The sequence below is a fragment of the Triticum aestivum genome, chromosome 2D (genome assembly GCF_018294505.1).
Source record: "Triticum aestivum cultivar Chinese Spring chromosome 2D, IWGSC CS RefSeq v2.1, whole genome shotgun sequence".
NCBI lineage: Eukaryota > Viridiplantae > Streptophyta > Magnoliopsida > Poales > Poaceae > Triticum > Triticum aestivum.
Window position 1 is genome coordinate 621,924,036 of NC_057799.1, and position 27,664 is coordinate 621,951,699.

Consider the following 27,664-nt stretch of genomic DNA (forward strand, 5'->3'; position numbering starts at 1 on the left):
AATCCACCGACTGAGGTAGGGGCTGGTCCCCACACATCTAAGAAAACAAGTTGCAATGGAGCAGTGTAAATACTAGTAGAAATAGGATAGGGTAACTGATGACTCTTAGCTTGTTGACAAGCATCACAAACTGACTCAGAACTAGGCTCATAAGAGAGCTTATTTTTACTAAGGACATGCTGAACTATAACTGAAGAGGGATAACCCAAACGACTATGCCACTTTGCCCAGGACGGTTTGGTGACACTCCAAGCTTGTTTATTCGACCATGATGAAGATGATGATATGAGTGGATATAAGCCTCCCTCACATTTTCCTCTAAGGATGACTCTCCTCGTTGCCAAGTCCTTGACCACAAAAGAGTAAGGATAAAATATTATGAGAACATTATTATCAAGGGTAAAGCGATGAACAGAGACAAGATTCTTGGATGTATCAGGGACATGTAAGACATTGTTTAGATGCAAGTCCTTTAAGGGGGTTTTAACAACTGAATTTACAACATGGGTAATGTCCATACCTGAACCACTTGCCATGTGCACCTGGTCACCACCGTGGTATCTCTCTCTCTCATCGTCAGCTTGTCAAGTTCCCCTGTAATGTGCTCGGTGGCGCCAGAATTTGCATACCAGTTTGTGTCAATCCCATAGGAGTTGGTAAGGATGTGGCCTTATTTTCTTCATGACCCTCATCATACCGATGCCGGCAGGCCCTTGCGCCGATGCGTGGTGCTTGTGAAGGAAATATGCCCTAGAGGCAATAATAAAGTTATTATTTATTTCCTCATATCATGATAAATGTTTATTATTCATGCTAGAATTGTATTAACCGGAAACATAATACATGTGTGAATACATAGACAAACATAGTGTCACTAGTATGCCTCTACTTGACTAGCTCGTTGATCAAAGATGGCTATGTTTCCTAGCCATAGACATGAGTTGTCATTTGATTAACGGGATCACATCATTAGGAGAATGATGTGATTGACTTGACCCATTCCGTTAGCTTAGCACTTGATCGTTTAGTATGTTGCTATTGCTTTCTTCATGACTTATACATGTTCCTATGACTATCAGATTATGCAACTCCCGTTTACCAGAGGAACACTTTGTGTGCTACCAAATGTCACAACGTAACTGGGTGATTATAAAGGTGTTCTACAGGTGTCTCCGAAGGTACTTGTTGGATTGGCGTATTTCGAGATTAGGATTTGTCACTCCGATTGTCGGAGAGGTATCTCTGGGCCCACTCGGTAATGCACATCACTATAAGCCTTGCAAGCATTGTAACTAATGAGTTAGTTACGGGATGATGTGTTACGGAACGAGTAAAGAGACTTGCCGGTAACAAGATCTAACTAGGTATTGAGATACCGACGATCGAATCTCGGGCAAGTAACATACCGATGACAAAGGGAACAACGTATGTTGTTATGCGGTTTGACCGAAGATCTTCGTAGAATATGTGGGAGCCAATATGAGCATCCAGGTTCCGCTATTGGTTATTGGCCGGAGACGTGTCTCGGTCATGTCTACATAGTTCTCGAACCCGTAGGGTCCGCACGCTTAAAGTTTCAGTGACGATTGTATTATGAGTTTTTGTGTTTTGATGTACCGAAGGTAGTTCGGAGTCCCGGATGTGATCACGGACATTACGAGGAGCCTCGAAATGGTCGATACGTCAAGATTGATATATTGGATGACTATGTTCGGACACCGGAATGGTTTCGGGGAGTTTCGGACATATACCGGAGTACCGGGGGGTTACCGGAACCCCCCGGGGAGTTTAATGGGCCAAGATGGGCCTTAGTGGAGAAGAGGAGGGGCGGCTAGGGCTGGCCGTGCGCCCCCTTTCCTTCCCCATCTCTCTTTCCCATCCTTTCCCCCTCCTACTCCAACTAGGAAAAGAGGGAGTCCTACTCCCGTTGGGAGTAGGACTCCTCCCTAGCGCGCCCTCCTCCTGGCCGCTGGCCTCCTCCCCTGATCCTTTATATACGGGGAGGTGCCCCCTCCACCATATTCCACCTCGGTCATATCATAGCGGTGCTTAGGTGAAGCCCTGCGTCGGTAGCATCATCATCACCGTCACCATGCCGTCGTGCTGACAGAACTCTCCCGTGAAGCTCTGCTGGATCGGATTTCGCAGGACGTCATCGAGCTGAACGTGTGCTGAACTCGAAGGTGCCGTACGTTCGGTACTTGGATCGGTCGGATCATGAAGACGTACGACTACATCAACCGCGTTGTGCTAACGCTTCCTCTTTCGGTCTACGAGGGTACGTGGACACACTCTCCCCTCTCGTTGCTATGCATCACCATGATCCTGTGTGTGCGTAGGAATTTTTTTGAAATTACTACATTCCCCAACAATGGCATCCGAGCCTGGTTTTATGCGTAGATGTTATATGCACGAGTAGAAAACAAGTGAGTTGTGGGCGATACAAGTCATACTGCTTACCAGCATGTCATACTTTGGTTCGGCGGTATTGTTGGATGAAGCGGCCGGGACCGACATTACGCGTACGCTTACGCGAGACTGGTTCTACCGACGTGCTTTGCACACAGGTGGCTGGCGGGTGTCAGTTTCTCCAACTTTAGTTGAACCGAGTGTGGCTACGCCCGGTCCTTGAGAATGTTAAAACAGCACTAACTTGACGAACTATCGTTGTCGTTTTGATGCGTAGGTAAGAACAGTTCTTGCTCAGCCCGTAGCAGCCACGTAAAACTTGCAATAACAAAGTAGAGGACGTCTAACTTGTTTTTGCAGGGCATGTTGTGATGTGATATGGTCAAGGCATGATGCTATATTTTATTGTATGACATGATCATGTTTTGTAACCGAGTTATCGGCAACTCGTAGGAGCCATATGCTTGTCGCGTTATTGTATGCAATGAAATCGCCCTGTAATTGCTTTACTTTATCACTAAGCGGTAGCGATAGTCATAGAAGCAATAGTTAGCGAGACGACAACGATGCTACAATGGAGATCAAGGTGTCACGCCGGTGACGATGGTGATCATGACGGTGCTTCGGAGATGGAGATCACAAGCACAAGATGATGATGGCCATATCATATCACTTATATTGATTGCATGTGATGTTTATCCTTTATGCATCTTATTATGCTTTGATTGACGGTAGCATTATAAGATGATCTCTCACTATATTTCAAGATAAAAGTGTTCTCCCTGAGTATGCACCGTTGCCAAAGTTCGTCGTGCCGAGACACCACGTGATGATCGGGTGTGATAAGCTCTACGTTCATCTACAACGGGTGCAAGCCAGTTTTCCACACGCAAAATACTCGGGTTAAACTTGACGAGCCTAGCATATGCAGATATGGCCTCGGAACACTGAGACCGAAAGGTCGAGCGTGAATCATATAGTAGATATGATCAACATAGTGATGTTCACCATTGAAAACTACTCCATCTGACGTGATGATCGGACATGGTTTAGTTGATTTGGATCACGTGATCACTTAGATGATTAGAGGGATGTCTATCTAAGTGGGAGTTCTTAAGTAATATGATTAATTGAACTTTAATTTATCATGAACTTAGTACCTGATAGTAAATTTGCTTGTCTATGTTGTTTGTAGATAGATGGCCCGTGTTGTTGTTCCGTTAAATTTTAATGCGTTCCTTGAGAAAGCAAAGTTGAAATATCATGGTAGCAATTACACGGACTGGGTCCGTAACTTGAGGATTATCCTCATTGCTGCACAGAAGAATTACGTCCTGGAAGCAACGCTGGGTGCCAGGCCTGCTGCAGATGCAACTGACGATGTTAAGAACGTCTGGCAGAGCAAAGCTAATGACTACTCGATAGTTCAGTGTGCCATGCTTTACGGCTTAGAACCGGGGATTCAACGACGTTTTGAACGTCATGGAGTGTAGGGTAACTCAGCAGAAAACAAAAAATTTCCGACCTACGCACCAGCCCAGGACCACTATGGAGACTGCATACAAGGTTTGATCTTTTTCGTTACCGACTCGTAGCGCAGCGGGTAGTAGGGTCAATGACGATCAGCGGTGCAGATCCCTGCAGCTAGGATTTACAACCTCCCAACCGCGAGGATGTATACCCTCATCTGCTCCTCGGACATCCCTCCGGGAGGCGGTCGAACAGCCCACCGGACGGTGTCGCGGACAGCCCTTCGGGAGGACCGTCGAAACTCGAACGGTCACTCGGACAGCCCTTCGGGAGGACCTTCGAAATTCGGACGGTCACATGGACAGCCCTTCGGGAGGCACTCACGAACTAAGACCGAAACTACGATCTCTCTACAGAGTTGCACACATACGGTGTCATCTATCCGACAGGGCTTCGCCGTCCAGAACTAGTTCCCACCGGAACCCAGACAGCCTTTCGGCTCTACGAAACTATTTCACTGGGAGGGAGAGAGAAGCCAGATCATGCATGGCACTTGTATGTGAGAAGGGATCAGGTTTGGGCTGCCCACTCCTCCTCTATTTATAGGAAAGCCAAGGGGTAGGGATGGCTCACAAAAACCCAAAATGCCCATGCAAATGTCATACATGAAGGGCATAATGGGGAGTGAAGTGGAGCTCCATGGAGCCCCACACATGTGGCCGGCCAACCCCCTTGGGGGACCCCCATGAGGAGCATGCTTGGCCCCCAAGCCCTTCCAGAAGCCTTTTGGAAATATCCCAAAAGGTGACTCACCATAAAATATCCCAAAAAGCACTTTCACTATTCACGATGACATTTTTCAGCGTCTGTTCGAACAGAAAATATTTATGTGGGCTTAGACCATTTCCAGTACCCACCAAAATTATTTTCAACGTGTTCCAATACAATTCCGGTTTAGTGATTTTCATCTGCGAAAAGCATCTGAAGTGGTTCCGGCAGCTCCGGAGCATATCCGGTTATTATCCCGGAAAATTCCAGAAAGCTTCCAGAATGATTCTGGCACCCTCCAAGAATAATCAGGCATGTGCCGAAACCAATTTGACTTTATGGTATCCCCTGAAACAACTTTTCAGTTTCATCGAAACTCATCCGATGACCTCTTTCTGCGGAACCTTTTCCGCTGTCCGAAACTTTTTCGGTGATTTTCTCTCAGACTCCTTGTCTAGTATTCAGCAGATAGATGACCCTTAAGGGTGTGACCCTATAGGTTCGGTGAAGTATAGACATGACTGGAACCCTTTCCGATCAATGATCAACATCGGAGCCGTGGACACCCATATTGACCCCTATACCCACACGAATAAATATTCGAGTGAACCTCCAGTTGCCGTGTGCTATTCCTGTTGCTTCGCGATTTGTTACAAATACACGAGGTGAGACATGTTGGCATTCCCGTGGATCAACAACTTGTCCACTATGCTAGTTACCTCGTTACCGGTATTGTTTTCTTTTCTCGTTATCGTGTTCCGGCATCCCCGTGATCAAATCACAAAGTGTCTGGCCAGACGATGATGGATACCGTAACACCGAGAGGGCCCAGAGATATCTCTCCATCGTCGGAGGAGCAAATCCCAATCTTGAGCTATCAAGTTACTTGACACGCTTTTCCATGAACCCGTAAGCCGCCGTAATAGCCACACATTTACGGATGACGTTTAACAAACCCCAAAGTTCATGAAGCAAGCATGAAGAAACTCGATACTCTCATGGTCTAAGGAATCATGCAAACGTTAACCATCTCTGTGTTATGTACCATTAACTTGTGATGAATGAATCTCATAGCATAACATTAATCCGGGTCGATTCAACACAAATGTTCTCTTAACATTTTACCCTCAAAGTTGCTGGCATAGACATGCCCATGATCAGGAAAACAGAACCATCATGCAACACTTGAGCTAGTCTTAGAGGCCAGACTAGGAATACTTCTTACCGTTTATTATTCCACACGTGCATATGAGTCTTCCTCCGAGCCTCGTGGATATTGTAGACTCGAGAATCATTGCAGTTATAGCATGGAACATAAACATAATATGAACTCGGAGATAAATAATATCATTTATTATTGCCTCTAGGGCATATCTCCTACAGACTCCCACTTGCACTAGAGTCGATAATCTAGTTAATGCTAATGCACTTTACACCTATGGCATACTGGTGTAAAAAATGCTTCGCATGTGGTATAGCCTGATGTCCATCGGATCTGACAACTTCAGCTCCATGTGTATCTCTGCATATCCTCACATTTTCATGCTGTCACAAAATTCATATTTTGTGTGGACTTGGCTTTGTATATATGTGAATCATTGGTCGAAACCTGATTCCTCAGACTGAGTTATGGAGCAACTATCTGCAATAGTGTCCCATTGACCAAAGCCTTCTTGGAACCATACTAAGTTCATGAATGAACTATATGATTCAACATCTTTGTCTTTGTCGCTTCTAAAGCGGCAACATACTTCGCCTCTGTTATAGAATTCGCCACAGTAACTTGTTTGGAACAATTTCCAACTAACGTGCCACCATATTGTGTATTACACAAAACCCTAAATTAACTTAAATCGAAAATCGCATGGAGAAAAGATGAAGACTGTATCAATGTAACATTTTACAACGAACTCTTCATGATCTCCGCTTGCGAGAAAACATATCATCAGTACTTACTCTAGTACTCAATGACATCTTTCACTGTTGTCCCATGATCAGTACTTTGATCACATTAGTATCCATACTCGCAACACCTTGGGAGTATCGGACGTATCTGGTTGTTTTACATACCATGGAATACATGATTAATCCAAACACAAAAGTGTGGAATCTGCATCCTGTATTTTGCTCATCAGTGTGTTGGGACACGAGTCTTGCAAAAAAACTTTTCCATGTGACTCCGGCAAGAATCACTCCCTGGCGGTTTTAAATGCTAAAAGGTTTTTAGCACCTTGTCAATATGTATTCATTGCTTAGCCCTATTAGGTAAATCTATCTCCATAGATCATTATGCCTAATATTGAGGCTATTTAGCCTAAGCACTTCATCAAAAAACTATTTTCAAATGAAGTCCTAATTCGTGTCAAGAAATTTATTTCCAATTAACAATGTGTCAAGCACACAAGGTTTTTAGAAATATTATTATGCGCCCACTTACTTCCTTGAATTACAAGCATCTTCGTTACCCATTGATGAAGTCAAATCCCTTTGACCATTTCATCAAAGCACGAAGATTCCAACTCCATTTTGCTCTCTTCTGTCCATCGCTGGAACTCTGAAGTTTGCACCCTTACTAGCATCCTCTGGATAGACAAAATGCCTTGGACTGTAACACATGCAAGTCCTTGGTTTCATTTCCATCAGATGGAAATCCTATTGTCATCCATGTTTCATATCCCATGATTGAAATATGTATTAATTGCTAGTTCAACCCGAACCTACTTTAAGCATCGCTACGATGAAAACAACCTCATCGTAGTCAACTCTTGAACTTGTTATTTCAACAAGTCGAGCTTTATGGATAAAACATTTTTATCCGTATCAGTTTTAAGTTCCATAAATATTTGTTAGACTCTATGTCTTCCGAAAGGTGTATCAAGGTTTTAATCTTGAATCACTTATATGGAAACTAACTCGGGTTGTATTGGCATTTAGCCAATTCCGGAGTCAGGGCCCATCAATGCTTCCTTGTGTATCGTAGGTATAATGTTGTCTAACAACAATATCTCGTTTGCGCACCTGAGAGGTTTGCACGAGCCTTATCTACGTGGTTTAGCTACAAGTTCGACCGAAGTTCATACATTTTATTGTAGAGACTTCCGTATCAGTCGCAGTAGGAAACTCTGGAATTACTTCCAAGGTCTCTTTCCTTTGATCTGATGACGAAGATACTGTTTATCTCGTCGAGTTGCACTATTCTCCCACTCACCTTTTTGAAAGAACCATTCTCTTTAAAAGCACACTGTTTTGCGGCAAAACTATTTGCCTCGGTATAGTGAGGGAGGAATACCCAACATTTTGGTATAACCTACAAAGTAGCACTTGTCTGATTTGGAATAGGTTTGTAACCTTTTACACAAGCCCCATATTCCAAATGTTAAGAAAAGATATAACATGGTTGGGCGTACCATACCATGGCTTCATTTCAACAGACCCGATGTAGCTCTTTTCAGTGTAAAAGCCGCAGTCTCTAAAGCATCACTTTAAAAAGGATAATGGCAAATTTATTTCTGTCATCTTTGACCTTACCATGTCATAAATGGTTAGATTACATCTCCACGGACTTTTCACTTGCAGTGGTGTTCCGGGAGGTGCAAGTTATGAAACCCCTTTCACAACTCATCAGGCATTCGCTAAACATGTAACTCAAATATTCCTTTGTGCAATCAAATTGCAGAAACATAATTTTCTTGTTACAATAACCTCTACTTCATTTTTGAAAACCTTTCGAATGATTTCAAAAGATCCAGACTTACGTCTCATCAAGCAAATATCCATATATCTACTTGAGTCATTTATGAAGATATATAAATCCACTACTTGCAACAACATTTATTGAACTACACACATCAAAATGTATGATCACCAATAAGTTTGTTGCTCGTTCCTTATGGCCTGTGAACGTCACTTCACTTTTCGGAGAAAACTTGCAATAGTCAGATGATTCAAAATCAAACGACTTCAAAATACATCACAATGGAATTTTTCCATGCGGGTTTCTCCAATGTGACCAAATACAGTGCCACACATGTGTGGTATTCTCATAGTCTTGCGACATTTAGCGTCAGTGTTATGGATGTATTATATTACCATCAATATTCATAACATACATCCATCTTGGATGGAAGCATGGCCCTTCATGTTATTCATAATACTTAACAACAATTGTTGTTTTTATGAACAACTCTTTTGCAACAAACATTGTGCAATGGGCTAGAGTGTATGAAACTCTAAAATGAATTCTGAAAGTAAACCCAGAGGTATTGTATTATTATCAATATTCATATCATACATCTCATTCATAATGAAAGTATGGCCCTTGTGTTATTCATAACATCGAACATAAAAAGTTCTCTTATGAACAACCTTCTTGCAAGATACCTTATGCAATGGGATAGAGTTTGTAAAACTCTAAATGAATTATGAAAATAAATACAGACGGCAATACACCGATGGAAGGTATAGTAACATTTACTATGTTCCCTGTGTATACCTTAAGCTCATTTCTGGCTAGCCTTTTAGGCCATAGTAGCTCTTACATTGATTCGTAACAGAATGCAATCGAGTGGGTATCTTTGTGATTAACTCACAATACCCAAGAATTAGTGATTAACATGTTCAACCATAATTCCCAAGAACTATATCTTTGACCAGCCTACTATACATAAAAAACTTGTATGACATTCATACATGAGCTGGATATTCCAGTCATCTTTCTTTCTGCCTTTATACTTCTAACAGTTTAACTTTTAGTATTTCTCCTACTCACAAAAGAAGCACCCAACTTAAGAGTGGCGTTAGCCCCGGACTTCCTAGGCGTGTAAGTCATACTAACACCCTTTGGACACTTCCTTTCTCTTTAAGTTGTTGTTTTATTCACCTTTCATTATATGATAGGCGTTCTTCTGGATCCCTCTCTTATCAGTCTAATGCATAGTAAACACTTCACTAATAATTTGCAATCAAACATTGCTTTGGATATTTCATATCTTTCAGCCTTTGTTTGTATCTGAAAATTAATTTCCAGTTCCATGAATATCACATAACTATCCCAAACTTTCGAAGTTTGAGTTTCATGGAAGCAAACATATTTCACTTGACCGTAACAGAATTCTAGCTTTTGGATCGAAGGACGAGTGTCACATGATCCATAGCATTAGCGGGAGGATACGGAAAGCATGCGATAGGACAAAGTCCTTCTCGCACTTTTGAGGACAATCCTCATATTACGTTACCAATCGTAAAGTTTTAACCAGATATTTAACAGCTATTCAATTTTAATAGGGAAGGTGGAAACGTGAGCCATTATTCTACAACTATTTTGCATATAACACTTAGACAATGTTCATAATTAATTGCACTAAGAATTAAACATGTTAATTCAACAGTGCGCTCCCACTCAAATCAATATCTCTCAAAATTGATTGTCAGTGATACAAGACCCACATTTCAATTGTTCGCCATTGGTGTAACACCACTGATGACGAAAAATCTCAACCGGTAGGCCAACTTTCCAATCACATCTCTATGTGACTCTTGTTCATCTTTCGATGTGTGTGTTCCGAGCTGATGACGGTCATGCCTGAATGTCAAGACAACCAAGTGATCTCGCTGCGAGGTCTCAACTCACCCACCTCACACTTCTCTAATCGTTTGTACCCGTGTGACACGGCGCACCCCGAAAAGATAGGTGCCGTGACGGTGCTACACTTGGGAGAACACTAACTAACTTGGTATTTTTGTTAGAGATCACCCTAATAAAAAGCGACTACCGTGCAATCAAGAAGGGTGCATCATAAGGGATAAACATCTCAGGGAATTCATAATAGCATGATATGGTATAGCCCTTTCTGACGGAGAAGTATTTCATTTCTTCGTCTTCGGCATTCGTGTTGGTGTTCACCTTCGCGAAGATTGCCACCACCTTGTCGATGCACCAGATAATATTGCTATCTCCATAGCGTATAAAATTAATGCATTACTTAAGGTTGACACACAGGTCATTAAAGTGCAATCATATGGCTCCAGCCATCATGCCGAATCATGACACGCAGGTCATGCTAATCAAATTACATCATATAGTCATCTCATACATAATCGAATTAGTATGAGCACTGCTATACCACATCACATGCACATCCTGCAAAACCAAGTTAGACGCCTCTAATCGGTTTATGCAAAATTTATTTTACGTGGCTTCTAAGGTTTTGACTTAAACCGCAGCGACCAACGTTCATCATCAAGTATGATAGTTCATGTCGCTAGATTAACTTTGCAGGGTGTATGAAGCACGAGACAATAAAATCTCGAACCCCATACTAAACTTCGTCATACGCATGACCCCCGTGCAGATCATATCTGCATTGCCCTGTCGTCTGCGAATTTCATCTTTCTTTTGACTACGGCAGAACCCAAAGAACTGATAGCACTTCCATGATCAATCAGGATCACGGATTGCCAGAACTTTGTCAAATTCCACCATGCTGTCTCGAGATTGAGCAAACGCAAATTCTAGGGAAGCAACAAGAACATCGGGTAACAGATTTCATCTGTCACCCGCATAAATAATTTTCAGCAATAGATCTCATCTACTACCTAATTATATTATGCAATACCCATACATCTCTATGTATTCTAGATCGCAACCTGCATCTACGCATAGCACGGCTCATGATGCCACTGTAGGGTAACGCAGCAGAAAACAAAAAATTTCCGACCTACGCACCAGCCCAGGACCACTATGGAGACTGCATACAAGGTTTGATCTTTTTCGTTACCGACTCGTAGCGCAGCGGGAAGTAGAGTCGATGACGATCGGCGGTGCAGATCCCCGCAGCTAGGATTTACAACCTCCCAACCGCGAGGATGTATACCCTCATCTGCTCCTCAGACAGCCCTCCGGGAGGCGGTCGAACAGCCCCCCGGACGGTGTCGCGGACAGCCCTTCGGGAGGACCTTCGAAACTCGAACGGTCACTCGGACAGCCCTTCGGGAGGACCTTCGAAACTCGGACGGTCACACGGACAGCCCTTCGGGAGGCACTCACGAACTAAGACCGAAACTACGATCTCTCTACAGAGTTGCACACATACGGTGTCATCTATCCGGCAGGGCTTCGCCGTCCAGAACTAGTTCCCACCGGAACCCAGACAGCCTTTCGGCTCTACGAAACTATTTCGCTGGGAGGGAGAGAGAAGCCAGATCATGCATGGCACTTGTATGTGAGAAGGGATCAGGTTTGGGCTGCCCACTCCTCCTCTATTTATAGGAAAGCCAAGGGGTAGGGATGGCTCACAAAAACCCAAAATGCCCATGCAAATGTCACACATGAAGGGCATAATGGGGAGGGAAGTGGAGCTCCATGGAGCCCCACACATGTGGCCGGCCAACCCCCTTGGGGGACCCCCATGAGGAGCATGCTTGGCCCCCAAGCCCTTCTAGAAGCCTTTTGGAAATATCCCAAAAGGTGACTCACCATAAAATATCCCAAAAAGCACTTTCACTATTCACGACGACATTTTTCAGCGTCTGTTCGAACTGAAAATATTTATGTGGGCTTAGAACATTTCCAGTACCCACCAAAATTATTTTCAACGCGTTCCGAAACAATTCCGGTTTAGTGATTTTCATCTGCGAAAAGCATCTGAAGTGGTTCCGGCAGCTCCGGAGCATATCCGGTTATTATCCCGGAAAATTCCAGAAAGCTTCCAGAATGATTCTGGCACCCTCCAAGAATTATCAGGCATGTGCCGAAACCAATTTGACTTTATGGTATCCCCTGAAACAACTTTTCAGTTTCATCGAAACTCATCCGATGACCTCTTTCTGCGGAACCTTTTCCGCTGTCCGAAACTTTTCCGGTGTCCGAAACTTTTTCGGTGATTTTTCTCTCAGACTCCTTGTCTAGTATTCAGCAGATAGATGACCCTTAAGCGTGTGACCCTATAGGTTCGGTGAAGTATAGACATGACTGGAACCCTTTCCGATCAATGATCAACATCGGAGCCGTGGACACCCATATTGACCCCTATACCCACACGAATAAATATTCGAGTGAACCTCCAGTTGCCGTGTGCTATTCCTGTTGCTTCGCGATATGTTACAAATACCCGAGGTGAGACATGTTGGCATTCCCGTGGATCAACAACTTGTCCACTATGCTAGTTACCTCGTTACCGGTATTGTTCTCTTTTCTCGTTATCGTGTTCCGGCATCCCCGTGATCAAATCACAAAGTGTCTGGCCAGACGATGATGGATACCGTAACACCGAGAGGGCCCAGAGATATCTCTCCATCGTCGGAGGAGCAAATCCCAATCTTGAGCTATCAAGTTACTTGACACACTTTTCCATGAACCCGTAAGCCGCCGTAATAGCCACCCATTTACGGATGACGTTTAACAAACCCCAAAGTTCATGAAGCAAGCATGAAGAAACTCGATACTCTCATGGTCTAAGGAATCATGCAAACGTTAACCATCTCTGTGTTATGTACCATTAACTTGTGATGAATGAATCTCATAGCATAACATCAATCCGGGTCGATTCAACACAAATGTTCTCTTAACATTTTGCCCTCAAAGATGCTGGCATAGACATGCCCATGATCAGGAAAACAGAACCATCATGCAACACTTGAGCTAGTATTAGAGGCCAGACTAGGAATACTTCTTACCGTTTATTATTCCACACGTGCATATGAGTCTTCCTCCGAGCTTCGTGGATATTGTAGACTCGAGAATCATTGCGGTTATAGCATGGAACATAAACATAATATGAACTCGGAGATAAATAATGTCATTTATTATTGCCTCTAGGGCATATCTCCTACATGGAGCATATGAGATGTTCCTGGAGTTGAAGTTAATATTTCAAGCAAATTCCCGGATTGAGAGATATGAAGTCTCCAATAAGTTCTACAGCTACAAGATGGAGGAGAATAGTTCTGTCAGTGAACATATACTCAAAATGTCTGGGTATAACAATCACTTAATTCAACTGGGAGTTAATCTTCCGGATTATAGTGTCATTGACAGAATTCTTTAATCACTGCCACGAAGCTACAAGAGCTTCGTGATGAACTATAATATGCAAGGGATGGATAAGACAATTCCCGAGCTTTTCGCAATGCTAAAGGCTGCGAAGGTAGAAATCAAGAAGGAGCATCAAGTGTTGATGGTCAATAAGACCTCCAGTTTCAAGAAAAAGGGTAAAGGGAAGAAGAAGGGGAACTTCAAGAAGAACAGCAAACAAGTTGCTGCTCAAGAGAAGAAACCCAAGTCTGGACCTAAACCTGAGACTGAGTGCTTCTACTGCAAGCAGACTGGTCACTGGAAGCAGAACTGCCCCAAGTATTTGGCGGATAAGAAGGATGGCAAGATGAACAAAGGTATATGTGATATACATGTTATTGATGTGTACCTTAGCAGAGCTCGCAGTAGCACCTGGGTATTTGATACTGGTTCTGTTGCTAATATTTGCAACTCGAAACAGGGACTACAGATTAAGCGAAGACTGGCTAAGGACGAGGTGACGATGCGCGTGGGAAATGGTTCCAAAGTCGATGTGATCGCCGTCGGCACGCTACCTCTACATCGACCTTCGGGATTAGTTTTAGACCTGAATAATTGTTATTTGGTGCCAGCGTTGAGCATGAACATTATATCTGGATCTCGTTTGATGCGAGACGGTTATTCATTTAAATCTGAGAATAATGGTTGTTCTATTTATATGAGTAATATCTTTTATGGTCATGCACCCTTGAAGAGTGGTCTATTTTTGTTGAATCTCGAAAGTAGTGATACACATATTCATAATGTTGAAGCCAAAAGATGCAGAGTTGATAATGATAGTGCAACTTATTTGTGGCACTGCCGTTTGGGTCATATTAGTGTAAAGCGCATGAAGAAACTCCATACTGATGGACTTTTCGAATCACTTGATTATGAATCACTTGGTACTTGCGAACCGTGCCTCATGGGCAAGATGACTAAAACGCCATTCTCCGGAACTATGGAGCGAGCAACTGATTTGTTGGAGATCATACATACTGATGTATGTGGTCCAATGAATGTTGAGGCTCGCGGCGGGTATCGTTATTTTCTCACCTTCACAGATGATATAAGCAGATATGGGTATATCTACTTAATGAAACATAAGTATGAAACATTTGAAAAGTTCAAAGAATTTCAGAGTGAAGTTGAAAATCATCGTAACAAGAAAATAAAGTTTCTACGATCTGATCGTGGAGGAGAATATTTGAGTTACAAGTTTGGTCTACATTTGAAACAATGCAGAATAGTTTCGCAACTCATGCCACATGGAATACCACAGCGTAATGGTGTGTCCGAACGTCGTAACCGTACTTTACTCGATATGGTGTGATCTATGATGTCTCTTACTGATTTACCGCTATCGTTTTGGGGTTATGCTCTAGAGACAGCTGCATTCACGTTAAATAGGGCACCATCAAAATCCGTTGAGACGACACCTTATGGACTGTGGTTTGGAAAGAAACCAAAGTTGTCGTTTCTTAAAGTTTGGGGCTGCGATGCTTATGTGAAAAAGCTTCAACCTGATAAGCTCGAACCCAAATCGGAGAAATGTGTCTTCATAGGATACCAAAGGAAACTGTTGGGTACACCTTCTATCACAGATCCGAAGGCAAAACATTCGTTGCCAAGAATGGAACCTTTCTAGAGAAGGAGTTTCTCTCGAAAGAAGTGAGTGGGAGGAAAGTAGAACTTGATGAGGTAACTGTACCTGCTCCCTTATTGGAAAGTAGTTCATCACAGAAACCGGTTCCTGTGACACCTACACCAATTAGTGAGGAAGCTAATGATGATGATCATGAAGCTTCAGATCAAGTTACTACCGAACCTCGTAGGTCAACTAGAGTGAAATCCACACCAGAGTGGTACGGTAATCCTGTTCTGGAGGTCATGTTACTAGACCATGACGAACCTACGAACTATGAAGAAGCGATGGTGAGCCCAGATTCCGCAAAATGGCTTGAGGCCACGAAATCTGAGATGGGATCCATGTATGAGAACAAAGTGTGGACCTTGGTTGACTTGCCCGATGATCGGCAAGCAATTGAGAATAAATGGATCTTGAAGAAGAAGACAGACGCTGACGGTAATGTTACTGTCTATAAAGCTCGACTTGTTGCGAAAGGTTTTCGACAAGTTCAAGGGATTGACTACGATGAGACCTTCTCACTCGTAGCGATGCTTAAGTCCGTCTGAATCATGTTAGCAATTGCCGCATTTTATGATTATGTAATTTGGCAAATGGATGTAAAGACTGCATTCCTGAATGGATTTCTGGAAGAAGAGTTGTATATGATGCAACCTGAAGGTTTTATCGATCCAAAGGGAGCTAACAAAGTGTGTAAGCTCCAGCGACCCATTTATGGACTGGTGCAAGCCTCCCGGAGTTGGAATAAACGCTTTGATAGTGTGATCAAAGCATATGGTTTTATACAGACTTTTGGAGAAGCCTGTATTTACAAGAAAGTGAGTGGAAGCTCTGTAGCATTTCTAATCTTATATGTGGATGACATATTGTTGATTCGAAATGATATACAATTTCTGGATAGCATAAAGGATACTTGAATAAGAGTTTTTCAATGACCTCGGTGAAGCTGCTTACATATTGGGCATTGAGATCTATAGAGACAGATCAAGACGCTTAATTGGACTTTCACAAAGCACATACCTTGACAAAGTTTTTAAGAAGTTCAAAATGGATCAAGCAATGAAAGTGTCGTGGTGTTCTCACGGGGGGCTTGCGAGTCGACAGATGCCACAAGGGCTTAGTGTGAGGGTAAGACTGCTGCTGATAGGCCCGGGAGAGGGTATGCGAGTAGCACGCGCTAGTTTACCCAGGTTCGGGGCTCTCCGGAGAGATAATACCCCTACTCCTGCATGTCTGAGTATATCTGATATATCTGGTACAGGGTGCTCCTGGAGTTGTATCTTTGGTCAGTGCCATAAGCATCTGACTTTGTATATGCGTGTGGCCGGATGAACATGCGTGCTCTAGTGGCCGAATGGCTCTTGGCCGTGGGTTTTCATGCGTGAGCATGTGTGTGCCCATCGGAGTGGATGGATGGATGTGTGCCTTTATATAGGCATGGCTAGCTTACTTCCTAAGCTATGTAGTGGCATGGACAAGTGGGCATGGGGGCATGGTGTGGGTGTCATGCTTGTCTCCTGGGTCACTTCATGAATAGTGCCTAGGGACAAGTGACACTATACATGATGGCGTCGCGGTACAGCCGTCTTGTTCGCGGTATGGTCGCCACGTCGGGGTCTTGTCGGTGTCGGGTCGGGCTGCAGTCGGCAGCCGGCTAATTGGCGCAGTCGGCAGCCTGCAGCCGGCAGTCGGCCGGGCAGAGCAGTCGGACGGGGAGCCGGCAGGAGCAGCCGGGTAGTCGGACTGAGGGGCTTTGCTAGCTCCGATGTCTTGAATTATTGTCTCGCCGTCTTTGGGGTATCCGGGGCCAATTACTCCGACAGTAGCCCCCAAGCCTCCGGGCAACTTGGCAAAGTTGGGCGGAGGTTTTTTGGCGGGTGTTTCATGGAAATGATCATGCAAAAGACAAAGTTAGTCCACGCAGATATATCAAATGATTGCTTTTAGCACTGCAAGTTTTATGCGGAGGGTGCCGACTCGGTTTCGTCCGAGCCCCCTTCAATCTCTTTCATGTTCCCTCCACTCTTTGGCTTGCTCTTGCTTGCCAGACAGCCGCTCTGCAGTCTGTGGCTGAGAGTGGGCCACGGAGTGGAGTGTACAATGCTCAGATTCTGGGAGCGAATTCAACCGAGTTGATACTTGTAAAGGAAACGGTCGGGTCGCCTGAAGCGTTTCTCTTCCCGGACGTTTACCGCTTGGGTGGCCTCCAGCGTTCACTCTTGCTAGCCGGATAGCCGCTCTGCGGTCTGTGACTAAGAGTGGGCCTTTGGTACCGCGCACGCTACTAAGCCGTCTGCGGGAACTAACGTCTCAGGCCAAGCGGCCAGCCCCCGGGCCAACTCTCGCTGGCGCCGGGGCGAACAGTGATGCAACTGTAATAAAATGCGGAGATGGCCCCTCGAGCATCGCTCGAGGTTATCCGTGCTTTCGCGGTGCAAAAATATGCGGGTGAGGAGCTCACATTGATTTTCGTTTAGCCGAGGCGGAGTTTGCGGAAGAGAGCCGGCGCACCCGCTGGGTGTGGCCTTCGAGCCCCCGGGCGCTCGAAGGGGGGTCCCGGCCGGTCAGGCTCGACCGGCCAGGCGGCAAGGCGTCTTGCAGCGCCCTTTTTCTGTCGGCTGCTGGCAGCCGGAAAAAACTCTTCTCTTGTTTGCAATCTTCCGCGGGGGCGTGCCAGCGCACCCACTGGGTGTAGCCCCCGAGATTCGGGCCGACTGCTGAGCAGTCGGGCCGGATCTTCCGGCAACGACTTTGTCTTCTTTCCTCACGGGGGCGCGTCAGCGCACCCGCTGGGTGTAGCCCCCGAGATTCGGGCCGACTGCTGAGCAGTCGGGCCGGATCTCCTGGCGACTACTTTGTCTTCTTCTTCGCGGGGGCGCGTTAGCGCACCCGCTGGGTGTAGCCCCGAAGATTCGGGATGACTGCTGAGCAGTCGGGCCGGATCTCCCGGTGACTTCTTTGTCTTCTTCGCGGGGCGCGTCAGCGCATCCACTGGGTGTAGCCCCCGAGATTCGGGACCACTGCTGAGCAGTCGGGCCGGATCTCCCGGTGACTACTTTGTCTTCTTCTTCGCGGGGGCGCGTCAGCGCACCCGCTGGGTGTAGCCCCCGAGATTCGGGCAGACTGCTGAGCAGTCGGGCCGGATCTCCCGGCGACTACTTTGTCTTCTTCTTCGCGGGGGCGCGTCAGCGCACCCGCTGGGTGTAGCCCCCGAGATTCGGGCCGACTGCTGAGCAGTCGGGCCGGATCTCCCGGCGACTACTTTGTCTTCTTCTTCGCGGGGGCGCATCAGCGCACCCGCTGGGTGTAGCCCCCGAGATTCGGGCCGACTGTTGAGCAGTCGGGCCGGATCTCCCGGCAACTACTTTGTCATCTCTTTCTTCGCGGGCGCGCGTCAGCGCACCCGCTGGGTGTAGCCCCCGAGATTCGGGCCGACTGCTGAGCAGTCGGGTCGAATCTTCCGGCAACGACTTTGTCTTCTTCTTCACGGGGGTGCGTCAGCACACCCGCTGGGTGTAGCCCCCGAGATTCGGGATGACTGCGGAGCAGTCGGGCCGGATCTCCCGGCGACTACTTTGCCTTCTTCTCGGCGCGTCAGCACACCCGTTGGGTGTAGCCCCCGAGATTCGTGCCGACTGCTGGGCAGTCGGGCCGGATCTCCCGACGACTACTTTGTCTTCTTCTTCGCTGGGGCGCGTCAGCGCACCCGCTGGGTGTAGCCCCCGAGATTCGGGCCAACTGCTGAGCAGTCGGGCCGGATTTCCCGGCGACTACTTTGTCTTCTTCTTCGCGGGGGCGCGTCAGCGCACCCGCTGGGTGTAGCCCCCGAGATTCGGGCCGACTGCTGAGCAGTCGGGCCGGATCTCCCGACAACTACTTTGTCTTCTTTTTCTTTGCGGGGGCGCGTCAGCGCACCCGCTGGGTGTAGCCCCCGAGATTCAGGCCGACTGCTGAGCAGTCGGGCCGGATCTCCTGGCAACTACTTTGTCTTCTCTTTTTTCGCGGGGGCGTGCCAGCGCACCCGCTAGGTGTGCCGTCGGAGCAGGAGGCAAACCTGCCGGCTTGGCACTGCCGACAGCGCGGTTCCCGACTGACCGTCCGAGTGGCGAAGCAGGCGGACGAATCATCCGGACGGGTGTTTCTTTTCTTCTCTTCGTCCCAGCCGACTTCTTTCTCTCTCTCTCTCTCTCTCTTATTTTTTATTTATTTATTTTATTTGCTAGCTGGCTAGGCACCCGGCTTTGGGCAGTCAGCCCTTGACTTTTCTTGGGCAGTCAGCCCACTTTTCCCAGCCGGCTACCAGGCAGTCAGCCCCTTCTCTTTCTTTCTTCATCTTTTCTCCCGTACAGCTAGGTTGCCGGGTTCTCCACGGAACTTGCAGGAGCGGCAGCAGGCGGAAGCCAGCGGCCGGCCAGGACGCGGCAGCAGTTGGTGCCCGGGTTCCGGGGAAGCCGGCGTGGGGGCGAAGCCGGCAGGACGAGAAACCCAGCCGCGGGCGGAGCCAGAGCCGGCCGGGCGGTTGAAGCCGGCGGGAGCGGATCAGGCGTCCGGGTTGACGCAGATGGGTGCGGATGGAGCCGGCCTGGATGCGGGGAAGCGGCGCAGCAACGGCCGGGTGCGCGGAGACGGCGCGGGAGCCGCGACTCGGTCGGGAGCCGGCCTGGCCCGCTGAACGTGCAGGCGCTGGAGCCGACCAGGGCCATCAGTCGCACGTGGGAGGAGCAGTCGGCGCGGACCCGGCCGGAGCGAAGGTGAGGTGGAGCCGGCGCGCGCGCATGGAGCAGCCCGAACGGGGACGGCCGGCCACGGGCCGGACGCAGGCGCGTGGGCGCGCGCGGAGTCGGCCCAGCAGCGCGAGGGCGCGGAAAAGTCGAGGCGCAGGCGAAGCCGGCGCAGGCGCGATCAAGAGGGAGGCCGGCGAGGGCGTCGGGGGCGACGCAGCCTAGCGGAGGCGATGCGGGAGGCCGGGGCCGGCTTGCGGGGAGGATAAGCTCGAGCTCTTGGGCGCCGTGGTAGGTGCGGACGGGGCGGCACAGCTCCAACGAGGCGGCGTGCGGTGGAGGCCGGGCTCAGGCGGAAGCAGCGCGATGGTGGAGGGGCGCGCAACCGTGGTAGGAGGGCGGAGCGGAGGGCACGACGCAGCGACGGCGGTGGAGGCCGGGCTCAGGCGGAAGCGGCGCGATGGTGGAGCAGCGCCGCGGCTGGGCGTAGGGCCGCGCGACGACGGGCCGGCGCCACCGGAGGGTCGCAGCGCCAGGGGGCGAGGCCGCGCGCGGGGAGGTGCTCGGGGAACCACCTGGAAGCCGCGGCTGGTTGGTGCCGTCGCTGGTCCTGTGGTGGTGTTGGAGCAGCGAAGAGGGCTGGGAGCGGCTCGCCGGCGCGGCACTTGCCGGAGCCAGAAGGGCAGCGTGAGTGGAGAGGGGCGAGGCGCGGCAGACGCGGGGCAGGCCGGAGCGCCCAGGCGCGGGGACGGTCGGAGATGCAGCGTGGTACAGAAACACACCATCGTCTGGGCATGGTCTGGGTAGTGTACAGGTCGTGTCCGACCCACATCTGAGAAGGGTATGGCCATTATCTGGGACGAGTACGAGCAGTGTATGGCTTGTTTCTTGGGAAAGGAAAATTCGTCTTGCATCTGGCCAATGCAAAGGCTGTGTATGACTCGGTTTGACTTGCATCTAGCTAGCTTGCATAGATGGTATGTGGAGGTGCGAACGCGTTTCGGCCGAAGCAAGGTGCAACGCGGAGGGGAGCATACGCGAGCGGTGCGTGGATAGATGCGGCCGACCGAAGCGAGGCACTGCGCACGGCGCGCGCGCGGACGAACAGCCGGCGTCGCAACGGTGGTGATGAAGAAGGCGGCGAGGCCGACGACGAGGACGCGCCGTCCTGCGCGGCCGCTCCGGGAGCGGTTCAAAGTCGAGCCCCCGAGCGCCACCGGAGAGACGACGGCGACGCCGCGGTGACGACGAAGATGGCGAAGCCGACGGCGAGGGCGCGCCGCCCTTCGCGGCCACTTCGGGGGCAAGTCGATGTTGAGCCCCCGACCGCTATCGGAGAGACGGCGCGACGCCGCGGCGGTGAAGACGAAAATGGTCCCGTCCGGACAGCGAAACGAGCAGCAGCGTGGTAGCATAGTAGTAGTACCGCCCCACGGTGGGCGCCAACTGTCGTGGTATTTTCACGGGGGGCTTGCGAGTCGACAGATGCCACAAGGGCTTAGTGTGAGGGTAAGACTGCTGCTGATAGGCCCCGGAGCGGGTATGCGAGTAGCACGCGCTAGTTTACCCAGGTTCGGGGCTCTCCGAAGAGATAATACCCCTACTCCTGCATGTATGAGTATATCTGATATATCTGGTACAGAGTGCTCCTGGAGCTGTATCTTTGGTCAGTGCCATAAGCATCTGACTTTGTATATGCGTGTGGCCGGATGAACATGCGTGCTCTAGTGGCCGAATGGCTCTTGGCCGTGGGTGTTCATGCGTGAGCATGTGTGTGCCCATCGGAGTGGATGGATGGATGTGTGCCTTTATATAGGCATGGCTAGCTTACTTCCTAAGCTATGTAGTGGCATGGACAAGTGGGCATGGGGGCATGGTGTGGGTGTCATGCTTGTCTCCTGGGTCACTTCATGAATAGTGCCCAGGGACAAGTGACACTGTACATGATGGCGTCGCGGTACAGCCATCTTGTCCGCGGTATGGCCGCCACGTCGGGGTCTTGTCGGTGTCGGTGTCGGGTCGGGCTGCAGTCGGCAGCCGGCTGATTGGCGCAGTCGGCAGCCGGCAGTCGGCCGGGCAGAGCAGTCGGACGGGGAGCCGGCAGGAGCAGCCGGGCAGTCGGACTGAGGGGCTTTGCTAGCCCCGATGTCTTGAATTATTGTCTCGCCGTCTTCGGGGTATCCGTGGCCAATTACTCCAACAGAAAGGGTTCTTGCTTGTGTTACAAGGTGTGAAGTTGAGTAAGACTCAATGCCCGACCACTGCAGAAGATAGAGAGAAAATGAAAGATGTTCCCTATGCTTCAGCCATAGGCTCTATCATGTATGCAATGCTGTGTACCAGACCTGATGTGTGCCTTGCTATTAGTTTAGCAGGGAGGTACCAAAGTAATCCAGGAGTGGATCACTGGACAGCGGTCAAGAACATCCTGAAATACCTGAAAAGGACTAAGGATATGTTTCTCGTTTATGGAGGTGACAAAGAGCTCATCGTAAATGGTTACGTTGATGCAAGCTTTGACACAGATCCGGACGATTCTAAATCGCAAACCGGATACGTGTTTATATTGAACGGTGGAGCTGTCAGTTGGTGCAGTTCTAAACAAAGCATCGTGGCGGGATCTACGTGTGAAGCGGAGTACATAGCTGAAGCAGCAAATGAAGTAGTCTGGATGAAGGAGTTCATATCCGATCTAGGTGTCATACCTAGTGCATCGGGTTCAATGAAAATCTTCTGTGACAACACTGGTGCAATTGCCTTGGCAAAGGAATCCAGATTTCACAAGAGGACCAAGCACATCAAGAGAAGCTTCAATTCCATCCGGGACCAAGTCCAGGTGGGAGACATAGAGATTTGCAAGATACATACGGATCTGAATGTTGCAGACCCGTTGACTAAGCCTCGTCCACGAGCAAAACATGATCAGCACCAAGGCTCCATGGGTGTTAGAATCATTACTGTGTAATCTAGATTATTGACTCTAGTGCAAGTGGGAGACTGAAGGAAATATGCCCTAGAGGCAATAATAAAGTCATTATTTATTTCCTCATATCATGATAAATGTTTATTATTCATGCTAGAATTGTATTAACCGGAAACATAATACATGTGTGAATACATACACAAACATAGTGTCACTAGTATGCCTCTACTTGACTAGCTCGTTGATCAAAGATGGCTATGTTTCCTAGCCATAGACATGAGTTGTCATTTGATTAACGGGATTACATCATTAGGAGAATGATGTGATTGACTTGACCCATTCCATTAGCTTAGCACTTGATCGTTTAGTATGTTGCTATTGCTTTCTTCATGACTTATACATGTTCATATGACTATGAGATTATGCAACTCCCGTTTACTAGAGGAACACTTTGTGTGCTACCAAACGTCACAACATAACTGGGTGATTATAAAGGTGTTCTACGGGTGTCTCCGAAGGTACTTGTTGGGTTGCCGTATTTCGAGATTAGGATTTGTCACTCCGATTGTCGGAGAGGTATCTCTAGGCCCACTCGGTAATGCACATCACTATAAGCCTTGCAAGCATTGTAACTAATGAGTTAGTTACGGGATGATGTGTTACGGAACGAGTAAAGAGACTTGCCGGTAACGAGATTGAACTAGGTATTCGGATACCGACGATCGAATCTCGGGCAAGTAACATAGCGATGACAAAGGGAACAACGTATGTTGTTATGCGGTTTGACCGATAAAGATTTTCGTAGAATATGTGGGAGCCAGTATGAGCATCCAGGTTCTGCTATTGGTTATTGGCCGGAGACATGTCTCGGTCATTTCTACATAGTTCTCGAACCCGTAGGGTCCGCACGCTTAAAGTTTTGGTGACGATTGTATTATGAGTTTTTGTGTTTTGATGTACTGAAGGTAGTTCGAAGTCCCGGATGTGATCACGGACATGACGAGGAGTCTCGAAATGGTCGAGACGTAAAGATTGATATATTGGATGACTATGTTCGGACACCGGAATGGTTTCGGGGAGTTTCGGACATATACCGGAGTACCGGGGGGTTACCGGAACCCCCCGGGGAGTTTAATGGGCCAAGATGGGCCTTAGTGGAGAAGAGGAGAGGTGGCTAGGGCTGGCCGCGCGCCCCCTCCCCCTCTAGTCTAAATTGGACAAGGAGGGGGGCGGCGCCCCCTTTCCTTCCCCCTCTCTCTTTCCCTTCCTTTCCCCCTCCTACTCCAACTAGGAAAAGAGGGAGTCCTACTCCCGGTGGGAGTAGGACTCCTCCCTGGCACGCCCTCCTCATGGCCGCCGGCCTCCTCCCCCTGATCCTTTATATACGGGGGCAGGGGGCACCTCTAGACACACAAGTTGATCTGTTGATCTATTCTAGCCGTGTGCGGTGCCCCCCTCCACCATATTCCACCTCGGTCATATCGTAGCGGTGCTTAGGTGAAGCCCTACGTCGGTAGCATCATCATCACCGTCACCACGCCGTCGTGCTGACGGAACTCTCCCATGAAGCTCTGCTGGATCGGAATTCGCGGGACGTCATCGAGCTGAATGTGTGCTGAACTCGGAGGTGCCGTACGTTCGGTACTTGGATCGGTCGGATCATGTAGACGTACGACTACATCAACCGCGTTGTGCTAACGCTTCCGCTTTCGGTCTACGAGGGTACGTGGACACACTCTCCCCTCTCGTTGCTATGCATCACCATGATCCTATGTGTGCGTAGGAATTTTTTTGAAATTACTACGTTCCCCAACAGCTTGTAGCAGATCTGGCATTCGGGATAATCCCATTCTTGCTGTTGAGGCTGTTGTAGTTGTTGTCACTTGTGTTGCTCATGGCCGCTGTTGGGGATATTACTACTGGGCGTAAACTGGCCAGGAGAGGCCGTGCTATCCCGATAATGGTTCACTGTACCTGAAGCCCATGAAGACAGACGGTGGTGCTTTATGAAGGCCCAGGGCCCAAAGACGGTTTAAGATCTATAGGCGTAAACCGACATTGATATGTAAACTTGTGTTGTAAGATAGAAAGAGCAGATACCGAGCCGGACACGTTTACGAGCCGGCCTCGGGATCCTGTAAACTGACGGGCGTCAACCCATGTATATAAGGGGACGATCCAGCAGCGGTTTAGGGAGAACAGACAACAACTCGAGACCCAGGCAAAGCGTATTCGCTCCCTGGTCATCGAAACCCTAGCAATCCCACACCAATTGGATCGTAGGCTTTTACCTTCACCGCAAGGGGCCGAACCAGTATAAACTCTCTGCGTCCCTTGTCCGCTTTAACCCCTTTAAGTTAACCCGTTGCGATGGCTCCACGACTAAGTCCTTTCCCTAGGACATCTGCCGTGACAAACCCACGACAGTTGGCGCCCACCGTGGGGCTATCGCACGATGGTTTCGAGTTCTTAGAGGGCAGCTTCGAAGGACTCAAGGGCTACGTTGTGGGCCGGATGACCAAGAGTCGTCGCGGCAAGCTGTACATTGACGATGCAGGCTGGGGCCCCGAGGCCGGCTCAATCGAGTACGGGTACCGGGTCCCCTTCGGCGGCATCCACGTTTTCATTGGCAAGATTGGCGAACCGGGCCCTGAGGCAGACATCTGCACCGACATTATCGAGAAGGCTCAGGGTGCGAAATCTGCCCGGGTTAAGCCTGTCATGAAGTGTGCCTTCGTGGGAGTTATCCACGGAGTGGAATATGAGGATAGATCGGAATCTGGTGGTGAAACCGTCGCTTATTCCGGCGACGAGTCATCGACCGGAGAGACCGAGTCATTGTACCAGTTGCAAGATGGCCGGATTGGGGGCTGTTCCGACGGTGACAGTATTCCGGACCCCTTTGATCCGCCAAACCGGGTTGCGATCTTCATGGCCGGTACGCAGCCAGCGCTCCACTCTTCGACCGCAGCGGCGATGGTTTCCAGATCAGCTGCAGTGACAGCGGCCGGGGCAGGAGGCCCCGTGCGACCGCCGGCTCAGGTTTTATCTGATTTATTTGACGCTTTGGCAGCACTGATGGCGGAGGTTAATCCGGCGAATCAAGATGAGCATAATGCGGAAATCGCGAAGGTGAAAGATCAGATAACCCAGGCCAAGGCCGACCTGGCAGCTGAGGATACCAGGATGGCTGCGGAACAGGCCGCATTGGATGCACAGGCTTACCGGCTTATGCTGGATCAGAGCGCGTCAAACGATGTCATGAGGAGAAGGTACCGATCTCAACTGCCGCCGGTTTATGAGGCCAAGAACCTCTTTAATACCCCAGGAGCGGGGACCAATAATCCACCAGTGGTAAACCGGGCGGAGGCACCTGGAACGGGGGCGCCGGTTCAGCCACGCCCGACTGATCCGCCTCGTTAGAACAACGTTTTGTCACAGCACGTCCCAACACCACCGGGTCATTACTCTAACCCGATGGATAACATTGTCGCTGCCGCTTCACGACTGGCGGCCCTCCCGATCGAAGGCGAGTCCCCAGTAGCGGTCGAGACGCGACGAGCTAGGGAGCTCTTTCAGACAGCTTTGACTCAGCAGCAGGCTTATTCATACAGTCGCGAAAGGATCCATTCTACTCCCCGCCCAAGCCGGAGTTATAGCAGGCATATCGATGAAACGGCCGTATCAAGCAGCGCGAAACCGTAATCCGCCCCGTGGCCATAACCCGGCGGGTGGCGGTGGTGATGCTCAGGATGTGGTGGATCGTGTTAGGGCACGTCGAGAGGCCGAGTTAGCGGCGCGGCATGAAGCTCACCAACTTACTCCGGTTCGTCCAACCACATCGGTGGAACCAGGGTTTACTTCCAGCTCTTTGGGAGTGCCGTGTCTCGTCCCAGCGCTGCGCAAGTGCGCCTGCCCAAGGATTTCAAGGGCCCATGTAAAGTGCCAAATTACACCACTGATTTATCCCCCGAGTCATGGGTTGAAAGCTATGAGATGGCAATGGAAATGCTGGATGTGGACGATGCGGCGTGTGCTAAATACTTCACCATGATGCTGGAGGGGACAGCCCGCACTTGGCTGAAGAACTTGCCGGCTAACTCCATTGGGTCATGGGCCGAATTAAGGGCCCGGTTTATCCAGAATTTCAAGGATACATGCAAGCAGCCCATGTCAATTGTGGACTTAGCTGCCTGTGTCCAGGAGGAAGGAGAATCAACAACCCGTTGGGTGCGCCGGGTTTCGGAGATTTTGCATTCATCGGACCGCATCAATGCTGATACAGCAGTTTTGACATTGGAAGGCAATTGCCGGTTTGCACCTCTGAAGTTGAAGTTGGGACGGCTCAAGCGTCATTGTAATGACATGGGAACACTTATGGCAGCTCTGGTAAGGTATGTCGACTCTGATAGTACCAAGGACCCCGAGTCTGACGATGACAAGACAGGGAAGGGAAAGAAGAGCGGCATCACCAAGGGGCAGCAGTATAACCCGGCGGGTCATGAAAACAGCGGTAAGCGTAAGGCGGATAACAGTTTAGATTTTGTGGCTAATACCAACACGCAGGACAAAGGCCAGAGGCATAAGGGTAAACCGCCCCAGCGTGGTGGAGGACCAAGTCCTAATCCGGAGCGCTTGTCTTATCTGTTAAACCAGCCTTGCCCAAAGCACGGGAC